The 20,671-nt window shown below is 40.7% G+C and overlaps 1 non-coding gene across 1 annotated transcript; it reads right to left on the bottom strand.

Annotated features, from left to right (window-relative positions):
- Nucleotides 1–235: 235 nt before the first annotated feature.
- Nucleotides 236–342, bottom strand: LOC145625716 (small nucleolar RNA R71). Its single transcript, XR_014110623.1, has one exon. It is a non-coding gene; the product is annotated as a small nucleolar RNA R71 (small nucleolar RNA).
- Nucleotides 343–20,671: the final 20,329 nt, after the last annotated feature.

Below are 20,671 nucleotides of genomic sequence, written 5' to 3'. Positions count from 1 at the left end.
TTCCGGAAGTGCAAGTGAAGACCCCATTGAGCATTTGGACCGATTCCTTGAGTTGTGTGCAATGATGCAAACAAATGAAGTGAGCCAAGATTACATTCGTATGCATCTCTTTCGGCAATCTCTCACCGGAAGAGCAAAGAAATGGCTCAAGCTTTTGAAGCCCAACTCTCTCACCACATGGAAAGATGTTGCGAAGGCCTTTCTCAAGAGGTTCATTTCCGATGAGCAAACCGCAAAAATGAGGAGGAAGATAGCTTCTTTTGAGCAAGAACCGGATGAAACTCTTGGGGAAGCATGGGAAAGGTTTAAGGATATGATTAGAGCATGTCCTAACCATGGATTCAACCATAATTTGCTCATGAGATTCTTTTATGATGGCTTAGAGCCAATTTCAAGAACCAATCTAGATGCGGGTGCCGGTGGCCAATTGATTAAGATCCCTCAAAGCCAAGTTGAAGCTATAATTGAAGAGGTGGCTACTAGCTATTCTTGGGGAGGTCAAAGAAGGTCCCAAGGAAAGCAAGGTGATCTTTATGAGTTGGAGAAAGTCGGTCAACTTAAGCACATAGTTGAACTCTTGAATGAAGGTCTTTCCAAGTTGAACTCAAGTGTTAGTTTGGGTTCAAAACTGTCACAAATCATTGATTTCTCATGTGCTTGTTGTAGTGGGACGGATCATGATGCATCGTATTGTAGAGAGTTCAATCCCAAGCAAGGTGAGGCTTTGACTTTGAGGGAAGTAGAGTTTGTAACCCAAGCTCATTCTCAACAACTTCAACAACCTCCAAAACAAGAAAACTCCTACCTCCAAGATGAACCTCTTTTCAATCCTCTAACCGAAAATTTTTCTTACCCTTCCATCCAAATGGGGAACTTTCAAGATCAACATCATGACCAAAATCCTCAAGCGTATGAAGAACAATCCCCACTCGACCACACACAAACCCAAATTCTTCAACAACGCCAAATTCTCACTCAACAATTCCAAGAGATCAAATCTCACAATGAAGTTGTTGACTCCCAACTAGCCAACATTTCTTCTCTCCATTTAACCGCAAAACTCCCCTTACAATCATCTACTAACCCTTCATATGCTTATCATCTCGAAACTTGCAAGGAGGATGAAAGTAAGGAAGACAAGGTTGTGGAGGATGTGGTTGAGAAGAAGGTTCAAGAACAAAATGAGGAGCCATTAGATTTTAGTGAACCAAACAAGTTTGAAGGCCCGGTTCCCTTCCCTTGTAGGCTAGTTGAGAATGTTGTTTTGAAGAGCCCTATGGCGGTGAGCGTATGTAGAGTTGATGTGGTCGATGGTGTGATGGATAATGAGAGCTTACCTCCATGTGACGGTAAGGTGACAATGAGGTATGATGACTTTCTTGAAGTTCCTACTTGGTTTGAAGGCTCTCTTGAGGAAGGTGAGGTTTCCCTTCCTAATATCGAGGATTCCAAGCTTCATCGCCCTTTTAGAAGAAACGACAAGAAGAAGAGAAAAATAAAAGATGAGCCACCATTGGCTCTTGATTCATTCCCTCCTTTCCCTTGTGGTGATTTGAGACCTCAAGGAGTGCTAGTTCTCAAGCTTGGGGGCATCTATGATTCACTCCTCAAGTTGATGAGGGTGATGTTCTTTATTCCACCTTGAAGGAGGTGAAGGGTCAAGCTAGAGACCATAAACAAGCGCTTCCCGGGAGGCAACCCGGAGGATTTCTACCCTTTCCCCCCCCCCCTTTCTTTTTCTTTTTTGTTTTCTTTCTTTGTTTTCTTTTAATGTTTTCTTTTATGTCTTGTCTTGCCTTGTAGGTTGCATTTTGGAAGCTTGGAGCGGAGTGACATTTGGTGAACTCGATTTTATGCTCCATTATTCTTTTAAGCCAACCTCTCGGTGAGACCTTTCTTGTTTTCACTCTTTTAATTTTTCTTTGAGTGCTTAGTTTAAGGTTAGTTTAGGAAGAAGTTGAATGGTTCGAGGTTGTTTGCATTGGTTCTAAGGAACCTGGGATCGTTGATGTTGTTATCAACGGTCATTTGTATGACGATTGGGATTTACTTGAATTACATGCCTCATTTGTGAACCTTTTTATTTCTTCCTCTTGTTTTTGTGTTGTTTTTCCCTTTTATGTGACAAACATGGCTATGACGAGTTGAAATTATTTTGATTTGGAATTGCTCATTCATTTGGATTTGTGTGCCTTTCATGATGATGTGTCTTTGAATGCTTATCTTCCTAGTTGATGAGGGTTTGCACGGTTTGAGAATGCTTTGGGTTGAGTTAGACACATTGTAAGCTAAGGTAGCCCGATTTAGAACTCTTGAGGACGTTTGAACCCCTAGTTCACGGGAAAGTGGTAAAATGGTGTTGCTCTCTATGGTGAATAGGATTCCCTTGGTTGGTATTTGCTTATTTCTTATCCCGTGTGAGCGTCATTTGTTCTAGCCTTCATCATTCTTGTGAGCGGCATTTAGGATCCTTAACTATGCATAACTTAATCCTTGTGTTGTTCTCTAGCTCCCAAGATCGTGACCAAGCAACTCTAGGGGAGGAAAAGGGCACCATTTTTCTCTTTTTTCTTTATCTTCTTTTTGTTTTGTTACTTATTTTGTTCTTATTTTGCATTTGCTCCTCTTGCCAACCCTTTGAGCCTATTCCCTTTCTTGATTATGAGCCACATTACAAACCTTATGACCTTTCGTTTCCCTAACCCTTAGTTTGTGAAGCATTTCGGTTTAAGAGTTTGTTTTGTGTTGTAATAAATTGAGAAAGTATTATGCTTTTTGTACCAAGCAAGAAAAGTAAATTGTATATATTGTGTGAAATAAAGCAAATGTTAAGAAAAAGCCGTCTAAAGTTAAAAAAGGCAAGGACAACAAATAAAATAAAAAAAAAAATTTTAAATTAGTTTGGTTTCGTTTTCTTCCCTAGTTTAAGCATTGAGGACAATGCTTTGTTCAAGCTTGGGGGGGAGCGTTAATTCGTTTTTGTTTTTATTGAGTGTCGGTGTCGAATAAGCTTGGGGGAGATGGCATTATTGGTATTTTTGTTTGATGTTTGGTGATTTCTTGAGTTTGTTTTTGAGGTTTGATCACCCTTTTGCTTCACTTAGGAAATATCACCAAAATTTTCCCTTAGCCTTACGTTACAACCCTAGTAAAGACCCTTTGACTTTAGAGGGGTGAGGTCAATGACCGGTGGAGGGAGATAGATTTCAACCCTATGGAGAGAGTATGCATAGTTGAGATGTCGGGATGACCTTATGATTCCACATAAAAATTTCTTTTTCCGGTTCCCTCGAGGAATCATGAGGAGCTAACTAAGGGATGATTTGAAGCTAGTGGAGAGAACGTGGACCGTCTTGGATGGGGCTAGGGCGGAGAGTGAAATCATTAGTTCTCTATGCTTAGCTTAGGTTTGTCTCTTTCAACCATGAGCATCTCGGAACGTGTATTCCCTCATTTAATTAAGAAAGGTGAGCATTCTTTGGTGCATGTCTCTATGTTTTGAGTCCGAATGGAGCATTTTCTATCTAAAAGCTTGTTTGGTTTTCTTAAGCCTTGTCATGTCATGTTGGTCGTGGTTGTGCTTGCTTTTTGTTTTTGCTTTTCTTTTTCTTTTTGTTTTGCCTTGGTTTTGTTTAGAGTTGTGGGTTAAACTCTTAGGACACCCTCACGAGAGCACACTCGTCCTCTAGGGCGATCTAGGGGTTTAAAGGGCTTGTCATTAGTTGCTAAAAGTGACCGTGATTCCTACGAAAGTGAGTTAGTGTACATTCTTGTCTCCTTTAGTGTGTTAGCTTTGCTTGAATAAATCATTCTCCTTCTTTCGTGTTTCATGTTAATTTGCTCGAGGACGAGCAAAAGGTAAGCTTGGGGGAGTTTGATAAGTGACTTTTATGTCACTTTTAGGGTGTTTATTGAGTCGTATTCCGGCTTATTTTCCAATAATTTCACCTTTTATATCCTTTATTTCTATTATTTTATTATTCTCGTCTTTTATCTTTATTTTGAGTATTTTTGTAATTTTCTATAGTTTTTAGTTTATTTTCGTGTTTTATTTTATTTTTCTTTCTTTTAATGTTTGTAGTTTAAGTCGTTAGTTTTTATTTTTAATAATTTCTCTTTTTATCTCATTTTCTTATTTATTTTAGTTTCGTATTTTATTTTATTTCTTTTCATTTAATTTTATTATTTCTTTAGTTTTAGCATTTTATTTTACTTTATTTATCTTATTTTATTTTACTTTATTTTATTTATTTTATTTTATTTTCTATTTCACCCTCGTGTTGTTTTTGGTTGTAGGCGCTCCGGGTTTCAAAGTCAAGTTTGTGTTCGGGGTCCAAGGTTCGAGCAAACTTCACAATGCCCCTAACCGACCTAGCTGCTGCCCACCTCTTAACCTACACCACACCATCCCTTAACCTCCACCACACCATCTCCCCTGCTCCAACACACACAACATCACTTCCCCTGCTCCCTGCTCTCCCAATCCACCACCAGCCCTCACAGCAAAGCTGCCCACTCACACCATTCCCATTTCACCACCAGCCCTCACAACACCACCCAACAACCGTCAACAACACCAACACCATCAGCCATCTCCAATTAAACCACCAGCCACAATCCCCTGCTTCCACCAACGCGCAACCCCACAATAACACCAACAACGCAACCAATCGCAACTTACAACCACCCACCACCACTCACGCGCAACCACTGTTGCGCTGCACCTATCACCAAACACAAACCTGAACATCAGCGACAACAATCTGCAATTCGCAGCACCAGCCACCAATTTCAACCACCAGCCTTCGCAACCCACTCAATTTCAGCCACCTTCAATCACACCAATTTCCAGCCACCGCAACCAATTCACCCAAGCAAACCCCAACACCTCCAATCACCACAACGTCAACCACCAATTCACAGAAACACCAGCAGCAACCCGCAACAATTGCAGCAACACTTACCTCCGCGGCCGCGCACCCCTGTCAGAAAGCGCACACGATTGGAGTCCAAATTCAGAGTCGAGGCAGAAGCTATGCGCGACCTCTGCGCGGTGTCTTCGCGGGCGCGTAGATCGGGGTTCAATTTGAACCACATCACGAGCTTTGCACATGATTTTAATGAAATCCAACGGCCGTGTTTTAATGATGCTTGATGAAGATGATGATGATGAACGGTGAAGATGAGGGGATGCGTGGTGATGGTGATGAAGGTGATGCAAATCAGAGCAGCCAAATGAAAGAGAAGTGGAAATCGTGGCTGAGGGAATTTGGGGGATTTGTGGGTTTATTTTAATTTCTTTTTCTTTTATTTTATTTTATTTTCTTAATTCTTTTTATATTTTCCTTTTCCTTTTCTTATTTCCTTTCTATTTTATTTTTTCTTTTGTTTTTCCTTAATTTTCTCATTCTTTTATTTCTTTTATTTTTCTTAGTTTTATGAGCTTTGTATAAATACCCATTTTTGGGGGTAATTAGAGGGGAGGCCATTATGCTATTTTCTTAGTTAGTTTTGGAGAGCTTCTCTCTCTTAGGGTTAGATTAGATAGTTTTTAGAGAGAAAAAAGTAGATTATTGCTCAATTTTCTTCCAAGTAATCAATTTTGGTCAAGTTTAATTTCCAATCAAGCAATTCCTTCAAGTTTTCATCTTTCATTAATCCTCTCTCTAGTAATCTCTAATCCTTTCCTTTAGCTTTATTTATTTGCTTTATTGTTGCTTATTTTTGTTAGTCTTTTTAGTTCATCTAGTTATTATTGTTTTCATTGTTTTTAATCATGTTTTGTTTTGTGTTTCTTGAATATATTTTTGGTTTTGCTATTATGTTTAATCTCCTTTCTCTAGGCTAATCTTTTAGCTAGGGGAAGGGGGTGGAAAATATGTGTTGAATGTTGGATGAATGATGATAGTGGATTGATTACATGCCTTAAATTGATGAAAGATATGATTTTTATTGACTTGAGACTATTGTAGCACTTTATTTGATTGCCTTCTAGTTTAAATGCATGAAAATGATTTGAACTAGATTTAGATCACCTCTATTTTAATGATTGCATGAGAATGAGTTGTTAAAAATGGAGTTCCATGTATTGTGCCCCTTTATTCCTTGGTTAGCTTGTGCCTAATGGGATGCATGAGAATGATCCTAATTAGCATAGACCTCTTTCATTGATTTGCCTAGACTATTGCATGAAAATGAATTGTTTAGGTAGGATCTTGTGTTCTTTGGCATGTTCTTCAAGATAACTACGATTATTCCCCTTTTTTCTAATCATGTTTGACACCCCCGTATCCCTAGCGTTGTTCTTTCTTGATTTTATTCGTCTTTATCTTTGCTTATTCATAGTTTTAGTGCTTTTTATCCAATATATCAACAAAAACATTTCCCCTCTTGACTCTTGCATTAGTGATATTGATGTTGGACGAGTGAGCTTCCTTAGTGGTTCGACCCTTTACTTGCCACTAACTAGTTTAGTGTAAGTTTAGGCATTATAAATTGTTAATTTGATTAGGGTTAGTAGAACCAACGACCTATCTAACCTCGATCAAAATGCATGGCCGTGCTCGGATGGATTTTAGAAATCATCTATTTATTGACAGTCGGACTCGGAATCGAGAAACACTTCTGGACGTAATAAGGATGATAAAATAATCTTACCTTATAGTTTATGAAGAGACATTAAGCGACATAGAAAAAGGTTGTACACTAAATGTGCACTTGTCCGGAAGGACAAGTGGGAGATTGAAAGGAATGGTGTCCTTCGAACAAGTGTACTATTCCGTTAGTAAGTCCAGAATTATTAGAAAGCTAATATATTGAGTAAGGTAAAGTGATCGAAATGCCTGGGTGGAGGTCGTTTCCGTTAAGTAATATTAATGCATATTTAATATTACAGCTTAATCTTGACTGAACCCTTTGGGTCACATCCAAGCAACTAACGAACCGAAGTGATGAATTAATCCGGAAGGAATAAATAAGTAAATCGAGTAATAAATATTTAGATGTCCGGAATTCGAGCTTAGACCGTCAAAACCGAACGTCGAAAGTCGAGTTGAAAATAGTAAAAGACGAGACGTGAAAAATAATAATAAATTAACAATGACCGAAATACCCATAGCATCGGTAAAACCTAGTGCTAGGGGCGCGGCAAAAAGCTAGCAAACCGCATCAAGTGTGCGTGGAAATGCTAGCATGCTGCAGCTAGCATCCCGCACACTTGGTGCGTGGCTTGTTAGGCTGTGGCAGCTAGCAGCCTACGGTTTTGGGTGCAAGTGAGGTGGGCCAAAGCCTCACAATCGCACCATGGCAGCCCACAAGGCAACCAAGGGTGACCAAGTGAGCTGCCATGTGGCCGAACTCTATTGGAGGAGAAGAAAGGGAGGTGGCCGATTTTGGGAGAGGGAGTGGGGAGCAATTTTGGTCCCCCCTCCTCCAAATGGTCCTCACCTAACCTCTAACATGAGCTTGCCACTTGTTCATTTATTACTAGTTTGATTATTAATTTTATTTTAGCTTTAAAATAAAATGGGAAAATCAAATTCTCCCACATTGATGGGAGAGATTTTCACTCTCTAGCTCTTCCCTATAAATACTTAACTTGGGTCATTGGGAAGAGCACTTGAGTAAGAGTTGAAAAAGGCATCACCATTATGAAAACCTTTGAAATCATTAATTACTCGGGTTTTGGTCGGGCCTTGCTAACCCCAAGGAATTGGACCGTTTTCGGTGGTCGAGTTGTGGGTGACTATCGTTGGAGGCCGTCGTAATTTTGAGGCTTGGTTTCGAAGTAAGAGCCCCTTTCGGTCGAGCAAATCACGCTCCAAAGGTAATCGTTTTATCTTAATCTTGTGATGAATTTAATTATGTTTATGGTTTTATTTATTGCGAGTGCGGTCTTGTTTTTGGGTTTGTTTCTGCGGTGAGTCGGACTCAACAAACCCCAACATCTTCATCCTAGCCCTAGTACGACCTCTACTAGCTCTTCCTTTTTTTTACAGTTTCATCACCAAACAATATATGCAACGTGATACGTAAAACTATGTTAGTTGACTTTATTTACAAACATTAATTCACGTAGGAATTACATCGTAATGTCGTTATTCTTATTTAATTAAATTCGTGAAGAGGACAAGAAAATAAACAAGATTTGCCTTGGCTTAAGTGATCAACCAACAATTATTTAATTCAATTCTAATCTTTATTTAACGCAAGATACTATGTGGAATTGATTAATTAATTATTTTAAAGGTGATCAAACAACACTAATTAATTAATTAAAGTCCTTTTAAACAAGAAAATAAAGGTGATTTAACTAAGTGCTCGGGAATTTACCACTTCTCTTTACTAGATCTCCGTTTAGAACACTTATGGACTCCTTCTTGTTGAGGAACCTCCACTGTAGTAACAAGATATCGAAAGGGTGAGTGTTTAGGACAAGAGAGCTAGGTTGCACAAGTTCACAAGTATTTCGCCAGAGTTTTTGGTCGATTTCTGTCTGTTTAAGCCTCGGTTTAAGCTCATATTTATAGGGAATGATTAGGTTTAGGGTTTTAAGCATTTTGCCGCAGCAGGTGTCTTACGTGCGGCTTTATGGTAAGATTCGATTTTATATTTTTCGTATGATTCCGAATAATTCTGAATCTTCTGCAGCGCAACTCTGAAGGTTGCGCTAGATGTCACGCGCAACTGAATTAGTTGCACGCGGCAGCTGAACCCGACTTTGTGAGTTGCGCGCGGCTTTTTCTGCGGCAGCACTAAGTTTTAACCTAGGCGCTCCTAAATCCGTCATTATTGGGGTTTAAGCACGGGCTTAAGCTTAATTATGATTGGGATTAGTTGATTGGACCTTTATTTTGGCTTTTTCTTTAATCTGGGCTATTCTTTTGTGTTTTGTGGCTTGACCAATTATCCATAAGTATTCTTCACTTCGATCCAACACGAAGATGGTTTATTTATCGTCATTACACTTCCTGTCGAGACAGGAGGCCAAAAGTAGATATCTACATAGGGGCCTTACCAATTAGGGGTTACCTTTCCTTGCTCATTGGCCCTACCGGTTGCCTCCATTTTTTGTAACACAAAGTCCCCAACTTTTAAGGGTCGTTTGTGCACTCTCTTGTTGTAGGCACGAGTCATTCTCAGACGGTAAATCTCATGTTGCAGGGCAGCATTGCCCCTGCGCTCTGGGAGTGAGTCCAATGCTAGTCGCCTAGCCTCCAAGTTTGCCTCTTCATCATATAGCATGACTCGCATAGTCGGCTCATAATGTCCGAATGGCCCATAGGACGTGAATTAACTCTTCAGCCCATAAACCACTGCCTCTTCAATTTTCTTTTTGATACCGTGTGAGATGAGTTTGTTGAAGTCTTCAACTTGGCCGTATGCTTGGGGTCGGCCGACTGATGTAAAATAATGTGAGATCCCTTGATCTCCTAACCAAGTTTTAAGTTGAGGCGTCTCAAATTGAGGTCCATTATCAAACACCATAGACATAGGTACCCTAAACTGGTCCAGATGATGGAGATGACATCCTTTGTCTTGATGCCCTTGATCGCCTTTGCTTCCACCCACTTGGTGAAATTATCCATAACCACTAGAATATAGCGCTTTTCGCCTGGTATAGGCTTATAAGGACCTAGAATGTCCATGCCCCATTAAGAAAACGGGACTGGGCTGTGGATTGTCGTCAAGTCAGTAGCTGGGTGATGGATTAGCTTTCCAAATCTTTGACACATGTCACATTTTTTTACAAACTCCACGGCATCTGACTCAAGAGTGGGCTATAAAATAATGTCGCTTGGCTCCGATGGCTAAAGACCTTCCGGCTGCATGAGAGGCGCAGTATCCCGCATGCAATTCCTCGAGAACTTATTTCCCCTTTTCTAGGGTGACGCACTTCAATAAAGGTTTCAAAAACCCCTCTTTTAAGAGCTCTCCTTCCCTCATCTCGAATTTTTCAGCACGCTTCTTCAGTACGGCCACCTCTTGGGGTGAATCGGGAAGTGTGTCGTATGTCAGGTAGAGCTTTGTTCCAGTAATGAAATGGGTTCATCATGAGATATACTTTGTTTTTCCATAAATTCCCAGAAGACTGATCGAGGCGTATCACAGGAGGCGGAGGATACTAATTTTGACAGAGCATCCGCCTGGTTATTTTCAGACCTGGGCACTTGATTTAGATGAAATACTTCAAGTGTCCCAGCTTCAGCTTTGACCGCTTGTAGATCTTTGATCATAGTTGGGTGGGTGGCTTCATACTCACCATGATATTGGCTAACGACCAACTGAGAGTCAGAGCATACGTCAATTTTTGTTGCCCCTGCAGCCTTGCACATATGGATGCCTGCTAGTAGGCCCTCATATTCCGCCTCATTGTTTGAGGCATGAAAATTAAACCGTAGTGCATAATAGAATTTGTTTCTTTCCGGAGATTGATAGATTATACCTGCACCACAGCCGTTCATAGTAGATCTCCCGTCCACATACACCTTCCAAACCTGATCAAGGTTGTCCGGATTAACTGACCTTGTCATTTCGACAATGAAGTCGACAAACACCTGACCCTTCACTGCCTTTCTTGGTTCATAGGTGATTTCAAGACTTTGCAATTATATAGCCTATTTGAGCATTCTATAAGATGAGTCCAGGGTTGTCATTGGCCACTTGAGGGGTTGATCTGTATAGACCACCACTAGATGTGCCAAGAAGTATGATTTCAACTTCTTAACAACCTTGTAAATAGGAAGACTAAATTTTTCAACCATGGGGTACCGTAGTTCAACATTTCTGAGAACATAAATAATACAATAGACCGAGAGCTAGATGACATATCTCTAAGAAAGAAAAATTACACTGAGGGCATGATCTGAGACGACTAGATACATATAAAGCTTCTCATTTGGCAGAGGGTTAACAAGCCTTGGCAAGGAGTGTAAATGTTCTTTTAGCTTCTAAAGGCCGTCTCAGCATCATCTCGATCCCCATTCAAATCTAGTCTTCTTCCGGATTGCTTGAAAGAAATAAAGGAAATTGTCGCCTTATCGGCTGAGGAATCTCCCAAGCGCAGCCATGCAACCAATAAGCCACCGAGATTCCTTGACAATGCGGGGTGACTTAATGTCAATCACCACCTGTATCTTCTCATGGTTAGACTCTATCCCTCTTTGATCAATAAAGAATCCGAGAAACTTTCTAGACTCAACACCAAAAACACATTTTTTCCGGATTTAACATGACATTATGCCACCTTTGTGTGGTGAAGGTTTCTCGGAGATCAGCAAGGTGATCCGTCTATAGCTTGGATTTGACTATCATGTCATCAATTTATGCCTCCACATTCCTCCTAATCTGATTAATGAAGACTGTATTAATCATCCGTTAGAAAGTAGCCGTCACATTCTTCAAACCTAACGGCATCACCATATAACAGAATAACCCCTGATCGGTGACGAAGGCCATCTTCTCTTTATCTTTTTTTTCCACATAGGTATCTAATGGAAGATGGAGTAGGAAATCTAAAACACATCAAGGCATGCTCGTTTGTGGAATCGACTAGGCTGTCGATCTTTGGAAGCGGGTAACTATCCTTTGGACATGCCTTGTTCAAGTCAGTGTAATCAACACACATGCGTCAAGAACCATTTGGCTTCTTTACAAGCACCACGTTCGCAACCCAATCAGGGAAGTTACATGGCCAAATGAACCCGGTGTCTAATAGCTTTTGCCGGATGAGCTTTTTTTTTAGATCCTTGGCGAGTTTGTGGACAACAAGATCCGGGCTGATGGCTAACATCTCTTCCACTTTAAAGGCAAAGATGTTTTTAAATTCTTTCAGCAGGAGGTGCAAGTGTGCACCCAACCTTTCAAAAGCAGCCATCCCCACCTTAACAATTTGTTCTAGACAACTTTCATCCAGAGGAATATTAATATCTTCACCAGCTGGCTGGGGACGGAGATCATCTGACCGTTCTCAGGCTAGTGATTACTATTTCTTCTCCTTCTTCACCTCCACCAGCTGTTCAATTTTTCTTTTCTTTCCGCCGGAGGGGTTGAAATTGGGTCCTTGACATCATCAAGGTCTATTGGCTCGTTCGACTGACCGGCTGCAGCAGAAGTCGACTTGTTTCCTGAGAGATAACACTCCCTTATCGTCTTCTAATCCCCGTTAATGGAGCCAAAAAAGCTATCATCCTTTTCATACCTGAGAAGCATGAGAGCTGGGATGAGGAAAGCCTTGCACTTGTTCAAATTAGGCCGGCCAAAAATAATATTGTAGGCGGTCAGCTCTTTAACCACCAGGAACCGGATGACCTTGTGCTGCCTTTCCTATTCTGCCCCAGCCGAATGGATAGGTTAATTAATCTGACTTGGTGCACAACCCCTCCTCTAAAGCCAACTAATGGATGGGAGACATCGTACAGATTTTCTAGCTTTTAATTAAGCTTGGATATACACTTGTAGTTAATGAGGTCATAGGAGCTACCCGTGTCTATTAGGATCCGGCCAACCAGCTGGTTGGCGACCTTGCATTCAATAACGACTGGGTCGTCATGCGGCTGGCGGACTTTGCCCCAATCCTTCTCAGTGATAAGGACGCGTGGGAATGTTCTGCTGGAGGATGCCTTTCCATCATCAATTGTAGATGATCCTTGGTACCCCGAATGGTCGGGCCACCACATCAGACAAGCCTTCGATTTGGATTATCTCTAGGTTGAACCGCCTGACATAGGAGCGGAGCCCTTATCTCTCTCCATGCTGGTTGGTGCTCAAGTCTGGACTTGTTTTCTTGGTAGGGATGTTCATTGAGAAGTTGGAGGCAAACAGGAAAGCAAGCTTCCTAAAGCTGTCAATGCATCCGGCTGGCAGGTTGCCAAACCATTGTTGGGCAATGTCCTTTAATGTAGTCGGGAAGCACCGACAACACATAGCGTCCTCCAACCCTTGCATGTGCAAGAGATTGGAGTAGGCTATGAGGTGGTCCTCCGGGTTGGCGGTACCATCATAGGCACCTACCAACACATTTTTACCTTGGCCAACTGACAGGGTAAAGTCGTATCCCCTAATCAAAAGTAATTCCTAAATCCTCTAACCAATGTAGATAGGGAAGTAGGGTCGAATCCACAGAGAAACAAGTCTTTCTATTCCTAATTAACTAATATAATCTAGATTATGAAGTAACCAATATATAAATTTGAATATGAAACTAAACTACGAAGATTAAGAATACGGAGAAAACAATGAATAAAAGGATCTAGGGCATAGGTTCACCAATAACTAGTATTCCATGGTAGAATATAATAATCATTCATCAATGCATACATTAATCAGATTATAAAGGGCTTTCGCTACGTATTACAATCACACAATTAATTTTCCGGTATTAAATCTCATCTTTCGAATCTCGATTTAACCATTTACAAATTAATCTGCCTATTGAAACTAGAACTAAACATTAATTCTCATCTGTCGAATCTCGAATCAATATTGTTAAACTCATGCATAAAAGATCTGTGCAAATCTAGTCACAGAGCATTATATCAATCAATAGGAAATTAATCTAGCATTGACAATCAGCAACAATAAATTACCCCTTCATATTATTTATGGATCCCCATAAACCCTAGAAATAGAACTACTCACACATAATAAAAACTAAACTAATCAAAGAAATAAAAAAGGACATGATCAAAGGAATAAAATAAACAACTAAGATTAAGAGAAGAGAAATCGTTACCAAAAGAAATCTGGAATTAAGAATCAAATTAAGAACAAAGTGTATGAGAGAGAAACTAATCTAAAAGCTAAGTAGAGAGAGAAAATCTAAGAAAAATAATTAAGAGAGTAAAGATGAGAGTAAAAGAAAAGTTAAGAAAAGGTCCTCAACTCGTTTTACGGAGAAGGTATTTATACTCCGTAAGAATCCTAAACTAAAACAAACTTAAACGTCAAAATTAACTCCTAATAATAACACGCGCCCGATCGAGCGCGCCTTTTTGCTCATCAGGTACGTTTCTTGCGCCCGGCCAGGCGCGTCTTCCGGCGCCGACCTTTGCTTTCCTCGCCCGGCCGGGCGCGCCTCCGGGCGCTAGCCTCTTTGGCCGGGCGGCTCTCTTTGGCCACTATTTGGACTACGATTGGGCTCTAATTCTTTGGGCCAATCTGAGTTTCCTCTTCGGGTCTTGAATACTTGGTCCAAATGCCCCGGTATCACCTATACCAAGCCCTTAATCTCCGGTTCGATGGCTCTAATCGGCCCTGGGCTATAAAAACAGGTCGTGCTTCTCCAATGCTCGTAATTGCTCCATAATATCTCGGGAAAATGCTCCAAAAGTGCAAATCCCTGCAAAAGTCAACCAAATCTACGAAAACACTAGAAAACACCAATAAGTAATAAAAGTGGCTCTAAAGAACCAAAAACACTACTAATTACGACCAAGGGACGGGGGTAAAACACTATATAAAATAGACACATCACCGACTATGCCGCCTCGATTATCTCCTTGGTGAACGCAGAAGTTTGTTCACCAAGTCGGCTGCACGAAATGAGGAGAATACGGACCGTAGACCATGGGGGGTACGTATGGTGCATTCGCAATCATTTGAGAGCCAGAATGGACGGTATTACCGCCTGTTTGGCTCTCATGCAAGGATTGAGTATTCAATGTAGATGTATTCTTGAAGCTGTCTAGAAAGCTTGAGGTAGAGGCTAACTTAGACAGCTGCTGGCTCTGATTTCGCTCGGTGACATGCCGAGCTTCAGTGTAAGTCTTTTTGGTTCCATCCGGCTCAACATGACGGATGACCTTACTAGTGCTCGTCATGGGCAGAAGGATCTTTGACCAGTCAATGGCAGGTTCAATCTTGTCCTTGGGGTGTTGAGTAGGCTGCCTGTCTTTGACTGACTTTTTCCTCGTAGCTCAAAAATCCTTTTTGGCCAGCTGACCCTTGCTAGAGCCAGCCGTTTTCTTTTTGATCAGGTCCTTGATCTCACCCTTGAAACTCGTTATGAATTTCATGAGCCCGTCTCTAGTGACTGGAGCTTGAACTTTTGCGGACTGGGTTTCCCCTTCTGGCTGACCAGGGGGCCTGCTTGTACCCTCCTGACTTTCACCTAGTTCTAAAGTGTCTTTGGGACGGATGCGCCTATAGATGAGTGATGACCCATGTCTAGCCATGTATGTTTCGACCTGGGGATCATCCTCCTCATGGTTTGTAATGACCTTCGGCTGATGAACCTTAGGGTCAGGAGGCGGTACAGACTCTTGAACCATCCTTGTGGTACTCTCCCCACAGAGGACACTAAATGTTTTGGGTGTTTTTGTCCCTCAGGGAGAGTTACTTCTCAAAGTCTAGTTACGCGCGGCCTGTACCTACAAAACAACAGACACTCCTGATGGTTGGAGCTCTGCCTCTGACGGTCAAGTCAGTACTTGAACAAAAGTAGGAAAAAGGTGCGGAAATTTAGCTGAGATCTTCTCTGATTCCGAGATCAGGTGTTGCGCTGATGTAAGATAGTGTAGGGTATGCTGTAATAAATTATAGGTATCCCCAAAATAGGGGAAATCTCCCTATTTATAGGGTCATCGGGGAATGTGCCCTTGATTAGGTTATTCTAACATAATCCTGCTAGGCTGCGCTGAATTACGGCTTTCTCGGGATTAGGGCCCTTAAAGGCCGCCTTTTTCACCTAAGCTTTAGGAGTGACACGTGTCAAATGGAGATTGGTCCAATTTGGACCAATCAGAGCATGACACATGTCACGACATAATTGGCCCACGTGGCATGGGTAAAATTACCCAAAACAATTTCCACAAGGACCATGGGCACACCTCTGACAATGCACATACTTGAAAGACAACATAGAGGACTTAGTCCGGAGAAAATACTTTCACCAGTCCAAGAAACATTCTGAATCTTCCAAAAGAGGAGAAGAGGACAGGTAAGGCCATGACCGTAGAGGAGGTCACAGAGGTCAGGCCGAAGGCGGAGACTAAGACAGCATACCAGAGGGCAGGGTGTACATGATCAATGGTGGACCAGTGCATGGTGGAACCGTGAATAGAGCGCGGGCTGATTTGCGAGCAATGATCCACCAGTTAAACTACGACAAGAAAAGCAGGTGGCCACCACTTTCTCCGCAACCCAAAGCTATGTTTGATTAGTATGAATAGGATGCGTAATTTACCCCCATGGCGACCCTCTATGGTGACAATGAGAATTGAAAACTGAGAAGTGGACAAAGTAATAATGGATGGTGGCAGCTCAACCAACATCATATACATCAGCGCATTCAAAGAATTAAAGCTGGACAGAAAATACCTAAAGCGGGTGAGTTATAAAGTTACCGGGTTCAATGGGTCCGGACTTATCCCGGAGGGAATAATTTCACTCTAATTCCGAGTGGGGGAGAGGTAAAAGTAACACGATGTTCGAGCAATATTCCTGGTAATGGATTCTACATCACTATACAACGTAATTATGGGAATGTTGGGGTTTGGTGAGTCCGACTCACCGCGGAAACAACCCCGACCCAAGGAACCACTCGCAATTAATAAAACCACAAAGCATAAATAAATAATCACAAGAAAGGAAGAACGAATCTTACCCTCGAAGCGAGCTTCGTCCTTACAAAAACGGGCTCTTACTTGAAAGCTTCGAGCACCGCAAGCGCCGTGCCTCCAACGGTATCCACCCACAAAGGACGAACACGACTTTAAGGTCCGCTACCTTGGAGTTAGCAAGGTCCGAACAAAACCCGAGTGTTATTAGAGTTTAAGAGTTTTCCCAAAAATATGGAATGCTCTTTCTAACTCCCACTCAAGCAAAGAATTCTCAAGCCATGCCATGACTATTTATAAGGAAGTATGCCTTGTGAATTTCACTCATCTTTCAATGTGGGACTTTTCACAAAAAGATCCCACATGGAAAGATTGGTGAATTCAACCCTTAGTTAAATAAACAAAGGAACAAGTAACAAGTTTCACATGGTTAGGTGTGGACCACTTTCTCACTTGGTCCCCAAGGCATTTCACATGCAATGTGAACTAACCATGTGTCACCCAACCTTGAGCCCCAAGTTGGGTTCGGTTGGCCCATTTTATTTTGTCCCGTGTCCATGACCCATCAACCCGGGTCCACGGCCATTGCCACATGTGTCGCCACCGTGGCGCGCCGCCACCATGGAACTGCCACGTGGCACGCTGCCACTTGGTGGCTGCCACTAGGCGGCTGCCAACGTGGCTGCTGCAACTTGGCGGCTGCCAACGTGGCGGGCACGTGTGCTGCCACGTGGCGTTTTGCCATGTGTGCTGCCACGTGGCATGCTCCTATTGGGCATGCATTCCTAGCCTTTTGCGTGGCTAGGATTTTACTTGTTACTTGATGCATTTTCCCGTCTCGCCAAATCCTAAATTTTGGCTCGACATTCGAGATTCTCCGACGCTCGGTTTCGACGCTCCAAGCTCGAATTTCCGACGTCTAAATGTTTAACACTCGGGCGACGAATTAATTTCTTCCGAATTAATTCGTCGAGTGAGTTCGCATATTTTGCTTGGGTGTGACCCGAAGGGTTCAGTCAAGATTAAGCTGTAATATTAATTATATTAATATTACTGATCGGAAGTGGCCTCCACCCAGGCATTCCGATCACTTGACCTTGCTGAATATATTAGCTTTCTAATAATTCTGAACCCGCTATCAGAATAATACACTTGTTCGAAGGACACCATTCCTTTCAATCTCCCACTTGTCCTTCCGGACAAGTGTGCATTTAGTGTATAGCCCCTTTCCTATGTCTCTTCATGTCTCTTCATGAACTACAGAGTAAGATTACTCGTCATCTCTGTTACGTCCAGTAGTGTTTCTCGAAATCCGAGTTTGACTGCCGATAAGCAGATGATTTCTAAAATCCATCTGAGCACGGCCATGCATTTTCAAAGTCTCGCTCTTCGAGAGGCCTTGTAAACAACAAGACATGTTCCCTATTGTTAGTAGGGGGACATTTCCAGTCTTGTAATGTAGCTTCTCTTACTAAGAGGACTCACCCGCCTGATATCTGTCTTTATAATCCCCAGTTACGGCAGACGTTTGGCGGATACCAAAGCGGACCAGTACTCAAACAAGAGATCTCCCACTACTCATGGTCAAAGGAAAAGAGTTTCGATAGTAATAATGAGAAAATACTTATGACGATTTTTTAAATCTATTAAAGTATCCTCATAGGTCGATCCAGTATGGTTCTAAACCAATACCTGTGCAAATGATTTATATCCTCATAGCACAAGAAACGGTGCTATAAATCATACTACACACTAATCTCTGATGGTCATCAATCGTCCACAAATTATGACCTTGATTAGGGATAATTTTCGATTAAAATATTCAATGTTCACTTAATAGGTGTTTCTTTATCCAAGCCATTGACTTGATACCCTATTTTAAATATTTATTAAAATCGAATGGACTCATTTTTTAATTCTAAACCACAATTAAATAGTTTTGTGGAATATTTAGAAATATTTTATTCCACTATGAAACTTCACAATGTTTCATCTTATGATAAATGGTTTTTCCCAAATGTTTTAACAGTAGTATTCTTCATAAAACATTCATAAAAATCACACTCATATTTGATATGCTTGATTTCTTTCATGCAATTATGAATGTTGTCGTTCACTTATTGCATAGGTTTAGTTATAATTACTTTGCAAACCTTAGCATCTTCATTATCCACCATTTCCATAATAAGATGATAAAAATTTGAGAGTGTTAATGGATTACATGTGATTCAAGATTTATTGTCCAAGCAATGGCTCCCACTCATTTTTTTGATTCGAGACCTTCTACTTGACAAGCTACAATCATCAACGTTCAACAACGAACTTTTCCATTTAACATCTTTCCTTATTATTGCCTTTAAGGCAACAATATTCTCAACATATATTTTAGTAGACTCCCTGATGATGCCTTGCTTGGGTTTCACTCCAAGCGACTCACAACGATTTGGGATACCCTAATCACTTGTGAGCATGGAAATTTTCCTTAAATTCCCGCACATTATACATGGATGCACATCCATGTTACCATTCTCAAGCCACGACACTTCTTGCCTCGTGCTTATAAATGGCTTCCTTGCTAAGGATCTAATAATCCTTGTTAAGGTTTGTGCTTGCAACATCAAAACTCAAATTATATTTGTTTCCATGCGCCAAGAACTCATCCAACTACTTATCTAAGTTCTTTGGATGTTCTTGACTATAATCTAATGATCTAATACTTAGATTAATGTCGATTGGTATTATATACGTACTTCACATGCTCTAAGCATTTAAGTCATCTGACGATTCCATATCATAGATTTACATGACGGATTCAATTCTAGAATTATTCTCAATTTTATTCCATCCATGTAACATTTAGCTCATACAGTTACACCGAGTCTTGCCAAATTGTTCGCTATATGATGTGGTTGAAAGTCTCCTACTAGAGTCTTTCTCGTTTGACTTAGTACTTAGCCTAGCTTATACATAGGTCAAACATTTACTTAGCTTCATACATATGGGTCGAAAGCCTTTCAAAGTCCTTCATGTTTAACATGGTAAGTTCTTTTACTCATTTAAACATTTAATTAAGTCTATACCATAGAACTTAATTCCCAACATGTACTAAGTATCGTCTTTAGCTCGGTCCATTGTCGAAAATACTTTCAAATCTAAACATTTAGCATTTGATGGTTGTTTCACAATAGAGTTCGTAAACTTCTTGTTGGACCTTTACTTTTTCTCCCACTAAACTTCTTGTTCATCAGAATTTCTATGTTTCTCCATAAGTCAATCCTCTTATTAACTTTATGAGAAAACACGTTCCAATTCCTTCATGCAATGCTTCCTTTAATCCTATGACGGATTCCATGTGCTTGCATTCAAATCTAGAATTATTTAGATTTTCAAAACCCTTAGACTATTCCATAGTCACTTCCAAAATCCTATTTTGGGTAGGCGGTTTTTGTATCTATTTTGCCATATTTCATATGTGCAATTTTGCTAGATCAATCAAGAAAAGACTTGAGCATTCCGATTGGTGAATGGGATTTTATTAAAATCAACTCCTTGATATTAATTATATCCTTTACAACCAATCTAGCTATGTATGCATATACATTTCCACATTTTTTAGTTTTCTCCTTGAAAACTTATTTGCAATCGATGGGTCTTTCACCTTTCATGCAAATTAATCAAGTTTCAAACATGATTTTCAAACATGGAGTCTATTTCGGATTTTCATGGTCTTTAACCATTATTCGGAATTCGGATTTGTCGTAGCTATCTTACAAGACATTATTCCTTTACTATCTAATAGTAAATAGTATGCTTGTAAGTCTTAGGTTTGTTTCTAACTTAATAGAAAATTTATAGGATTCAATCCAAGCCTTTGGTGAATTCTATACCTATACGGGGCAATTACATCAAACACTGAGTTTTAAGGCGCTTTCAAAGCCCTTTTATTATGTTGATCTTACTCCAACATTTTTAATGTTTTGTGAGTAATGAATTCTCTTTTAAGGCACTTGTAAAGTCCTTTTGAGTATTCTTGATCAAGCATTCTCATGAAGTCCTTTAGGGTCTTCCGAGATTCTCAGTTCTAGTTTGTTGCTAAGTTCGATGGTCATCGAGTT

The sequence above is a fragment of the Chenopodium album genome, chromosome 3 (assembly GCF_948465745.1).
Source record: "Chenopodium album chromosome 3, dcCheAlbu1.1, whole genome shotgun sequence".
Classification (NCBI taxonomy): domain Eukaryota; kingdom Viridiplantae; phylum Streptophyta; class Magnoliopsida; order Caryophyllales; family Amaranthaceae; genus Chenopodium; species Chenopodium album.
Note: the sequence above shows the minus strand (reverse complement) of the source record. Positions and strands in the feature narration are given on the sequence as shown.